The sequence below is a fragment of the Spermophilus citellus genome (genome assembly GCF_964194105.1).
Source record: "Spermophilus citellus genome assembly, chromosome: 15".
NCBI classification, from domain to species: Eukaryota; Metazoa; Chordata; class Mammalia; order Rodentia; family Sciuridae; genus Spermophilus; species Spermophilus citellus.
Window position 1 is genome coordinate 95,736,535 of NC_138195.1, and position 9,721 is coordinate 95,746,255.

A 9,721-nucleotide genomic window follows, 5' to 3' on the forward strand; every position below is an offset into this window, starting at 1 on the left:
CCATCAGCTGCTCACAAATTATCTCACTTTTTATTCTCCTGAAATGAATTTAATTTGCCTTTATTTTTGAAAGTTCATTTTTAAAATATTTTTTTAGTTGTAGATGGACACAATACTTCTATTCACTTATTTATTTTTATGTGGTGCTGAGGATGGAACCCTGTGCCTCACACATGCGAGACAAGAGCTGTACCACTGACCCCCAGCCCTTGACTGAGTGTGAAGCTCTGGTTGTGACCGCCTTCCTCCAGCAGGGTGGACTGGCACCCAGTGCCCCTGACCTGGGTCACTGCTGATGCGGAGTGAGCTTCCCATTTGATCTTTCCCCCTTGCGGCCCTGGGTTTCTCTGGGTGCTCTGCTGGGTGCTCTGAGGTTCCTACCTTGTCTCTGGGTCACAGCAGGGTGCCCAGGCACAGTTTTGTATCCACCCCACTTAGCATTCGCTCATCTTCCTAGATCTGTAAATCAACATTCTTCACCAAGTTAGGCAAGCTGGGGCGATTCTTTCTTCTTCATTTTCCCTACAGTGCAGACTCTGGTTTATTGGCCTGACTTGTTCACAGGGCCGCCTCCTGCTCAGAGAACCCGGGTGGCTGGCAGCGGGGGAGGGTGCGCCTGGAGCCTGCCAGTCGAGGTCCTGTGGGCTCCTGCAGCCCCCGGCTGCCCTCTGCCCTGGTGCCTGGGAGGGAAGATGGGGAGACGGGCACCTCTTTGGGGGACAGGGACTGAGGCTATGGGGGGTTCAGTGGGGCCCCGAGTCTGTTCTTCACAGCAGGAGGTAGAAGGGATCACATAGGTCCTTAATATAGACCTGCAAAAAGGGAAAATTCTCTATCACTCTCACCTTTTTGGCTTCTTGTTTCCTCCTTTTTCTTATTTACAAAACTGCAGCAGGAAAGAACAGGGCAGGAGGCAGATGGGACAGGGTGGGGTACAGACCAGAAGGGACCGAGGAGATGGGGCCCAGCTGCTGCCGCCTGGTCAGTCCCTCTGCAGGCTGGCCCTGGGAGCTCTCTAGCATCTTGGGAGAACAGCAACGGCCCTAGAGGGAGCAGAGAGAAGGAGTGGGTGGGAACACCATGCCCCTTCCCCTGATGGCTGCAGCACCTCTGACGGCCACCCTGGCAGTGCAGGTGGGCAGCACTGGGGGCTCTGTGTCTACAGAGTGGTCTCCAAAGCAGAGGCCCATGGGGTGGACACAGGGGATGAAGGGGAGAGCTGAGTTCTACTGGAATCCCTCCCAGGATGGGCGTCCAGGCGGGCAGGGGCCGTCAGGACACTTCCCTGCTCGTCAGCCAATCGACTTCTTGAGGAAGCCTGCTAGCCCTCATGTTTGACACCTACACACTTGTCCACCATGTCCCCATTCTTGATGGCCAGCACAGTAGGCGCAGCTGACACCTCTTACTTGATGGCGAGGTCTGTGTTGTCATCAGCGTCCACCTTGGCCATCACCTCCTTCCCCACGCTGCTTGGCCACCATCTTTTCTAACCGCGGCCCCAGGATCTTGCAGGGGCCACTCCACAGTGCATGGAAATCCACTACCACTGGTGTCTTATTGTTGCTCACTTGGTCTTGAAGGTCAGGTCCATCCCGGACATCAAGGGTCATTGACTAGACTCTGGTGCAATACATTGTCTGAGCTGGGCTGGATGTTACTGTCAGGCCACCAGAACAGCACTTTGGGGGTCTGCAGAGACTTGTAGGTGAGGGGTGCCCACTGACCCTGAGGGAACTTCCTGGAGACTGTAGAGGCCAGGAGCCTCCTCGGGAGAAGTCGCTGAGCCATCTGTAAGGGAAAGGGACAGGAGGGTCTGGGAACACAACAGGAGGTCAACACACCAAGAAAACAAAGGGATTTGGGAGTATTACGGGAGATAGGAAGATACGGGGGCTGGATACAAGATGCAAGGAAATATGTAAGATTTCTGGGGTAGAGGTTAGTGAGGAACAAGGATGGAAAGGAGGTGACAACCCAAAAGAGATCGAGATGCAGGTGGAATCATAACATAAGGATGAGAGGGAGGAACTACCATTTGCAGAGCACCTGCTGAGGGTCAAGTGCATCACAAGCGTTATTGGTTGTCCCCCATCAACTCTGAGGAAGTTGCTGCTTAGTGCTGCTGGTTCCAGAGAGGAATCCAAGGCTCAGGTAGGTTGCTGACATACCCCAGGTAACTCAAACATTAGATGACGGCCAACGTCAGAACCCAAAGCTCTTCATAAGTGCTTAATCTATTGCCTGATCTTTTCTAAAAAGGTATTTTAATGGGAAATTAAGGAAAAAGGAAGTGTCAAAGGATTGGCAAAGAGGCTATGGGGGTTTCAGTGGGGCCCAGGGTCTGTTCTTCACAGCAGGAGGTAGAAGGGATCACACAGGTCCTTAATACAGACCTGCAAACAGGGAGAATTCTCTATCACTCTCACCTCTTTGGCTCTGCCTGAGCAGCTATTCAGAGGAACTAGTCAACACAGGGGCTGGAGTGCCCAGGGGACCAAAGAAGGAACGTGTGTGGGACCCAAAGGAGGGTTCCTGTGTGGAGGGGACTGGGGAAAGGGACGCCACAGAGGGAACTCGGCTCCCTGGAGGGCCAGGTCGTTCTGCCCGGGGACCTCCACCCGCTGACCACCAGCCTGAGGAGGAGCACCCACAGCTGTCTCCTGGGGACACCACCTGCAGCCACCCGTGGGCCTCCTCCTCCCGGCAGCGCCAGCCCTCCCTGCCTGTCAAGGGCACGCCTGTCCCCTTATGTCTTCAGATGTGTCCCGCCCCATTTTCCTTCCTCTTGTTCCCCAACTCCAATAATGGACGCTGCTCTGTTGCTGTCTCCGGACTCCGCTTCACGGTTTCACTCCCTTTCCTTTTCTCCTCCGCAGATAGGCCATGGCTGCTGATGAGCCCTCCAGTCCGCTGGCTCTGTTTCTGTCTCCAGCCTTCTGCGAAGCCCACCTGGTGAGTGGTCACTCAGTTTATGTTGTGCAGCTCTCAGCTGGCCACCTGGGTCTCTCACCCTGTGGACACCTCTGCGGGTTCTCTGTCTTTTTACACCTCAGATTCACGCTTCCCTCTCAGTGCCAGAACACGCTCAGTGGGTGCCCGCCAGGACCCTCGGTTCTCTGTTTCCTGGGTTTGAGCCGCCGTTTCCTCTTCATGACTGTGATGACAAGTGGACGCTGGGCATCATGAGCTACACGCTGCAGAGTCCCCGGCCTTTGCTGTTACTATAAAAAGTGGGTTTTTGTTTCATAAGACAATTCAGTTCCCTGGAACCCAACAGGCTGTGTCTGCTGGGGGCGGGGGCAGTGGACACCTCACCTCATTGTGGGTCTGTCCCCTGCTTTCCTGCTTCCTGCTCCCCTAAAGCTCGCCAGCTCCCCGACCAGCCAGGGGCTTCCCAGGTCCCTTGCCCAGCTCAGGCCCATGCTCACTGTGACCCCTCCCTGCCCTGACTCCCTGACCTCTGGCTGAACGGGTGCCCTTCCACATTCTGCCCTTTGGTTGAGGGCTTGCTGGCCGAGTGGCCACACTTCCACCCAGTGCACCTCCCAGCTAAACCCCACAAATTCCCAGGCTCCCACCATCGCGGTCTTGTCCCTGCCAGGTTTTGCCTGTGTGGGTTTTCCTCCGGTGCCTGGGAGAGTTGGGTTAAAAAATCAACATTTTTAGACTAACTTTTGTCTGTTATCTGTGAGAGTTCGTTTTTCCAAATTGTCTACCATTAACCTCTTTTTTTTAGCTTTTGCTGTAGACTGGGTAAACAGTACTGATTTTAGTTTCTTAAGAAAGAATTTTTGAAGGCCATATTCTCAGCCTATGCAAAAGCTAAGAATTCAACCTGATGAAGACAGTAAGCAGCCTTGATCACTCACTGCACTTGTCACCTTAAGAAAAACCAAACACTCTGAGACTAAATCACAGGCACCAACATCCGCGTGTGATTCTGGATCCCCAAGGACAGTGGGAACAGTTTCTGTGGAGCTCCCAGGCTTCCATCTGCGACCCCTCGTCAGTCATTATGGCGCTCACACTCCCTGACGCGCTGCCTGAGCTGCTGGCCCACACACTGTGAAACCTCATTGAGCATGGAGCAGGGCCACGCTGAGCGTGGAGAGCCCCATGGGAAACCTGCTGTCCCCGCTCACGGACATCAGGTCTGTCAACACAGCCACAAGGGTGAGGGGCAAGAATGGACCAGAGTGGAGGGCCAGGTGTGTGTGGCCCAGTGGTGAGCCAGCTGAGGCTGGGGTCTGGTCTTGGTGGTCCTGGGGACAGAACCCAGGGCCCTGCACCCTGAGCTGCCTCCCAGGCCTTTTATGGTCTTGAGTCAGAGCCTCACTAGTTGATGAGGAGGCTCAGAACTCGCAGTCCTCCTGCCTCGGCCTCCTGTGTCTTTGGGATCATAGGCGTGTTCTGCTGCAGCCCAGGAGCTGGCTCTTGTGCTGACGGCACTGAGATCCAGCAGGTGATGGTGGCCAGGAGCAGAAGGTGCTGGGAGTTGGGGTTTGATGGATTTTTTTTTTGACCTTTCTGAGTTGGTTCTTTGAAAGATGGAAGAGACACTTCTTCTCGTGTGGAGGAGAAGGAGAGCGTGAGAAGAGACTCTAACAAGGAGGATGTAGAGGAGGAGCGCTGGGCTGGCCTGGGGGGGCGGGTGCAAGCTGAACCTGGGGGTGGGGCATGAACACCCCTTTCCTTGGCAGAAGTGAAAGGGAGGGAAGGTAAGACCCAGGAGCCGACAGGCAGGAAGCCTCCTGATTGACCCGACCAACTCTCCCCCCGTTCTTTAGAGCAGTGTTCTCCTCAGAGAGACAGAAATGAACGTCTTCTCTTCCTCTTTGGGGTGAAAGTACGGGAGACATCACTGCTCAAAGACACCATGAGGGACACTGGACGTGACAGCACTCGGGTCCGGGAGGCCGTGGGGTCAAAGAGCCAGACTCTGGGGCTGTGAGGAGGAGCTAAGTGGAGCCTGGGCACCTGGCTGGGAGGTGAAACAGCAGAGCCTGCCCTGCCCTCGGAGGGCGCTGGGCTCTGCCTGAGCAGGGAGACGGCCACTGTGGGCCGAGTTCGGACTGCAGCTCTGGGAGGCTCCTTCTCAGGTGGTGCCGCGTCTCTGTTCTGGGAACACACCTTCAGTGGGAGTGCAGAGGGTCGGGGCTCCTGCTGTCCTTCACACGCCACATCCCGGGGAGCTTCATGGCTGCACGGAGGTAACGAAGACCCACCCTGGCCTGGCCTGCTCTCCTGGTCTGCATTGCTCTTCTGTTTGCAGGCCACACTCAGCCTTTCTCCAGGGTTCTGACCCCTCTTAGCCTCTGGGGCTCCAGATCCCCCAGCTGCACCCCATCTCAGACTTGCTGTCACCCAGGACTCAGCCTGGCATCTCACTCTGGCTGTCACACCACCCCGTAGCCCAGCACCCTCACAGGCAGGGCTGCCGTGTCTTTGAGGGGCCCTGCCAGGCTGCCAGTCTGGCTCAGGGCCATGGCCAGACACCAAGGAGGGCTCCCTGGTCCCACTGAGAAACCCAGATGCAGGGCAGAGCCCAAGAGGCACCAGGCACAGGTCAGACGGTCGTCTGTGGACACAGGATCTGGCACCCCAGGCCCTGCCCCTGGCCTGTGGGAGAAGCCATGTGTCTTGGGTGATGTTGAGTGATGTGCAGCACCTCCAACCACAGCATGCAACCTTACAGGAGGCCAGCTGCTTTCCTGACCCAAGTCTTGCCAACTACTTGAGCCAATGCACAGGCTCAAGAAATCCAGAATGAGGGCCACTTGCGACAGGTTCATCTGAAACTCACTCTGAAAATGAAGCTGTCAGCAAGTCTTAAATTGCATGGCTGTCAATTCTGACTAGTGGGGAAAAACACCAAAAACCATAAATGTCCTTTAGTCAGAACACATCCCATCTCCACCCACAGGGCCTCTTCCAGTTTCCTGGTCCCGAAACCAAGGTCTGATCAAGGACGACACTGCCCAGGAGTCCTGCGCCATGTTTCGGTGTGTTCCCTGGGGATTTGTTTCCACATCGCCCCCAAACTCCTTGAATTGGAACGACCCACGATCAACCCTGGGAAAAGAAGTGAGGACGGGCGGCTGGGAAGGACACTGCCTGCTGGTAGACGGCTTCCCCAAACCAAGTGCCGAGACGGGCAGGAGGTGGTCCATGTCCAGGACCTTCTGAAGGTGCCTTTACAGCGTGAGCTCTGTGGGGGGATCAGGCAGGCGGCGTGAGCAGAGGAGGAGGCACCTCCTGCCCCAGGAGTCGTCCTGGATCGGAGTCTGTCGGCGTAGAAATGGGGCTTAGCTGGGAGCTGTGAATTTCTGCCATCACCTGGGTGTGGCCTGGAAGAGGAGCAGAGGGGCAGAGCGTGCGCCCTGCCTCCCCCAGGCCCGCGCTTGAGAATGACCGAGGCCAGCAAGCCCCAGCACCACCAGAAGCACAGCCCTCCAGAAGTCATCCAAGCCCCAGGGAAGGAAGGAAGGAAGAGCACCCTGGAAGCTCAGGCCACACCAAACCTCACAAAATCGTGGACCACTTGAAACTGGCTTAAGAAACTGTCCAACCCTCCATGAGACAATGGGAAAAAGATCAGATCTTTGAAACAAAATTAGAAAAAAACAAGGAACTGCTTCCAATTTGAAAGGAGGAAATCAGGGACACACGGAGGAGACCTCCGGGCGAGGTGTGAATTGCACAGGGAGCAGCAAGCCCCGCCTCCAGGTGGGTGGCACTACATGGCAGTTAGGACACTGCTGGACAGCGATCAGGGAGGTGTGAGTCGAGCCCGGGAAGCTTCCCTAATCAGAAAAAAGACGAAAGTGAAGAAGACGCAGCCCAGCCCGTGGACATAGGGATGTGGCGTGAGTGTGCGACTGTCCTGACCCGAGGCTGCTTTCCCGGGAGTGAGCTGAATGACATCCAGCCAGGGGTACCTGGAGGGGCGTGGGCAGCAAACCTGCAGGGAGCTCCATGGCACAAGGCCTCAGCCATCGTGCCTTCCTGGCACATCTGGAGACTCTTCAATGCCAAGCCAGAAATGGAAACTTTTACCAAGACCCACAAGTGCTGTGACCAGCACCTTGATGCCCGGCCACCATGTTGTGCATGAGTCAGAAGCAATAAGATACGCCCAGAAAGTAATCCTGCCACTGCCCTCTCCCATGGGGTCCCTGAGGGTGGGCCACCATCTCCCCTGTGGGTCCCTGGCAGCACACTCCACAAGGCACCTGCACTCAGGCAACTGAATCAATCATGAAGTGCAGAGGCCTGACTGGATCACAGCCAGCAGGTAGCCCTGGGATGTCTGGGACTTGGCCTGGGGACCTGGTGAGGTGGCTTGTGTTGCCTGAGGGTCTTCTCCCTGGGTCAAGCTCATCCTGAAGCGCTGCATCAGACAGGTTCTCCTGAGCTGCAGAACCGACAGGAAAGACATGTCCACACACACGAGACTTCATTATGAAAATCAGCTCACATGATTTTGGAGGCCAAGACGTTTCACAATGTGATGTCTGTGACCAAAAGTGCTGGTGTAGTGGCTCCGTGAGTCCCAGGCCTGATGACTGGGGAGCCAGTGCCATAGATTCTGATCTGAGTCAAAGGCCGAGAAGCAGGAGCTCTGGGCCAAGTGCAGGAGAAGGTGGACGTCCTCGTTCAGGAGGACACGTGAGGACTCACCCTCCTCCTCTCTGTCCTGTGCTGACCCTCAGGGGATTGAGCAATGCCGCCCACATTGGAGGGTAGATCTCAGCCACTGATGGAACCCCCGCCTCTCCTGAGCGCCCCAGACACGCAGGAGTCATGCCTCACCTGATCTCCAACGCTGCAGCTCTGATGTGGTCTGAGCGTGTCCCCCAGTGACTCGTGTGCTGGAGCCTGGGCCCCCAGGGTGGAGATATCGAGGGGACAGGCCCAGTGGGAGGTGCATAGGCTTGGAGGGATGACAGGTCTCATGGGAATCTGTGAGTTCTCGTGCAGGCTAGTGGTTATACAGCAATCTACACCAAGTTTGCCTCTGGTGCACAGAGCCAGTTCTCTACCATGTGTGACACACCCAAAGGCCCTTACCAGATCACCGGCACCATGCTACTTATACCCTCTAGCCACAAGAATCAACAAATAAACTTCTCTACTTTGTAAGTTACCTGTCTCAGATACTTTGTTATAGTAACACAAAATAAGCAAGATGCCAAGTACCCCTTTAGGCCAGTCAGAGTGACACCTGAAATCTCTCACTGTACCTGCTGAGGCCTCTGTGCCTCCACTTACTCTCCATCCCAGGACAGCTGCTCTTGAGCCACCTCATCCATGCTGTGGCTGAGAACAGAATCTGCTTCAGCCCTGGCTTCTCGGTCTCGACAGCTCACGGTGATCACCAGGATCTTTACAAAATGCCAGTGTCCCATACCCACCATAGTTGAGGCAAAGGGATACACCAGCACAGTTGAGGTCCCTGCAGTGACAGGCTCCGGGAAAGTCCAGTGCACATCTCCTCCTCTGAGCCTCTGGTGTCTGACTGCTGCAGCAGCCACCTCTGATCTGCAGTCATTCTGCAGGCTCAGGACGATGGCTCAGAACCTGCCGGAGGGGTCTGTGTGGGTGGGGAGGGACAAGGCCCCCTCCTCCTATCAGCTAGTTCTCAGAGGGTGGCGGGTGGCCCTGGTGGAACCGCAGGATGGCTGCGGGGAGGCCTGCTCCTGGGCTGTCCTGGGGGAGCTCTCCTCAGCACTCACGGTATCAGCAGTGCCCTTGCCAGCTCTGTCAGAACAGCCAGGAGGGCCATGCCAACACTCTTGTTATCACTTACCAGGCACAGGACAGGCACCAGCAGGGTGTGCATTCTGGCCAAGCATTTGGTAGAAATTCAGTCTCCACCTGTTGAGCTATTTGAGTCCAAGAAATTCTAACGCTGACTTCTTCCCCTCTCACCAAATGCCTTTGGGCGTCCCCCAGCTGGCCTGGCACCCGCAGACTTTACATCCTGGCTCTATATACAAATATAATCTGGGCTCACTGTCCAGTCTCTAAGAAGCAGATTGAATTGCAAATCTTTTGTCTGGGGAATGCTCAAAGTGGCCAGTGCTGCAGATCCCTCTGGTGGACCCGCACCTTGGGCTGCTATCTAGCCGAGGCACATGCACACAAGCTCTGGGTTTCTCCTGACCCCACTTGCTGCTCGTAGGAGGCTGCAGGGGACTCTGAGCAATGTGGTGAGAAAGAGCCTCCACCGATGCCTACAAAGCGGCCTTGCCCACCCTGGCTGGTTGCAGAACACCCAAGGATGTGAGGTGCAGCTTACACCACCTGGAATGGCTTCATAGAATTCTCTCAGAGCTACCATCTTGGTTCTTAAAGTGCTCTCTGTCTTGTCATGTCTGTCTGGCCCTGGCTCTGAGAATGGTCAGTAAAGACACTGGACCTACCTGCTGACGGAAGCCCCTGCTTCTTAGCACGTTCCGGTCCCTGAGGTTACTAAAGGGCGTGCACGCGTCTGTCATTCCCCTCCAACCACGGGGACTCCTGGCTGGTAAATGTGCTGTCTGAGATCGTTAGTTAATGCTTCCCCCCAGCAGCTCCCCACAAACCCAGTCCCAGCTAGTCTACCAGGCAATTCGATGCATTTGAACATTCAAACAAGATGAAATAAGAACCTCTTCTGAGAAGGATTGTTTTCTTTGCATTAATCAATATGTTATTATGTTAGGATGTTAAATTA

At 55.4% G+C, this 9,721-nt stretch overlaps 1 pseudogene across 1 annotated transcript; it reads right to left on the reverse strand.

The window, feature by feature from the left end:
* Positions 1 to 1,292: 1,292 nt before the first annotated feature.
* Positions 1,293 to 1,791, reverse strand: LOC308634746 (thioredoxin, mitochondrial-like; annotated as a pseudogene). Its single transcript has one exon. The product of its transcript is annotated as a thioredoxin, mitochondrial-like (transcript).
* Positions 1,792 to 9,721: the final 7,930 nt, after the last annotated feature.